The following is a 1,658-nucleotide window of genomic DNA, read 5'->3' on the forward strand; positions in this document are numbered from 1 at the left end:
GCTGATTGAAAGCAGTGAAAGTCACCATTTGCTATCGACCCAGAGGACCACAATTTGCTTACTCAGGAGATAGTATTGACGGTTTAACCTGAGGATCGCCATGCTTTGGGTGACTGGCAAGTCTGAGAATGATGGGCTCTCCATGGTGACATCAGCCAGAACAGGAATTGAACCTGCAGAATTGGTATTATTCTGCATTGTAAGCTGGTTGTCAGGCGAACTGAGTTAACAGGGATTTTGCTTAGGATTGTTGTTGCTGTTTTCTGATGTATCCACCTTGCTTCAACTCTTCTTGTCTGTTAGTCGATTTTAAGAGCCAGAGTTCTTTTGTTTTTGCAGAGTTCATTCTGAACATCAGACAGCAGTTATTCATTGGGTGCCATTTGGTGGCTCTGGTGATGGCATTCCATTCATTTGTAAATGGAATGGTAATTCACTGGTTGTATTCATTTTTCTTGTGTGATGATAAGATCTGGATATCTGTCACAAGACTGGATAATTATTAAATTCAACCATGATATTTGTATCATATCTAGATAACTAGTGAAAACTGGTGTGCAAATCTTCACTGTAGAATGTCTGAGCTCAAAGCTGTCTTAATATTCAGCTCACTTCTTAATGTCAGGTATAGTTAACCAAATTGACTGGGCATTGGTACTGATGTGGTAGAGCCCATATGCAAAAAATGTCCACAACATTTTCTGGCTCCAGGCCCTTGTAAACATTCCAGGATGGTTTTTATTTCTTTGTTTATTCATTTTGTGGGATGTGTGCTGCTATTTACGACCTTTTACTAGTACCCTTTAGAAGGTGGTGGTGAACTGCCTTCTTGAACCACTGCAGTCCACCTGCTATGAGTTGACCCACAATGCTGTTAGGTAGGGAATTCTGGGATGTTGACCCAGTGATAGTGAAGGAATGCCAATATGTATCCAATTCAGGATGGTAAGTGGCTTGAAGAGGAACTTGCATGTGGTGGTGTTCCTATTTACCTTATTTTACAATTTGACCCCACTACCAAAGACATTTTTTTTTCCCTCCCCACCCTTTATCTGCCTTCCAGAGGGACTACTCTCCTCTGTGACTCCTTGTCCACTCCACACTTTCCCCACCAGCCCAACACCCCCGACACTTCCTGCGGTTGCAGAGAAAAGTGCTACACCTGCCCCTACACCACCTCCCCACCCCTATCCCAGGCCCCAAGAAAACCTTCCACATCAAACAGATGTTCACCTGCACATCTGCCAATGTGGTATACTGTATCCGCTATTCCCGATGTGGCCTCCTCTACATCGGGGAAGCCACTTTGTAGAACACCTACGCTCGGTTCGCGACAAACAACTGCACCTCCCAGTCGCGAACCACTTCAACTCCCCCTCCCACTCCTTGGATGACATGTCCATCCTGGGCCGCCTCTAGTGCCACAATGATGCCACCCAAAGGTTGCAGGAACAGCACCTCATATTTCGCTTGGGAACCCTGCAGCCCAATGGTATCAATGTGGACTTCACAAGCTTCAAAATCTCCCCTCCCCCGACCGCATTCCAAAACCAGCCCAGCTCTTCCCTGCCTCCCTAACCTGTCTTTCTCCCACCTATCCACTCCTCCCACCTCAAGCCCCACCCCCACCTCCTACCTACCAGCCTCATCCCCGCCTC

Source organism: Rhincodon typus, chromosome 20 (genome assembly GCF_021869965.1).
Source record: "Rhincodon typus isolate 14 chromosome 20, sRhiTyp1.1, whole genome shotgun sequence".
Classification (NCBI taxonomy): Eukaryota; Metazoa; Chordata; class Chondrichthyes; order Orectolobiformes; family Rhincodontidae; genus Rhincodon; species Rhincodon typus.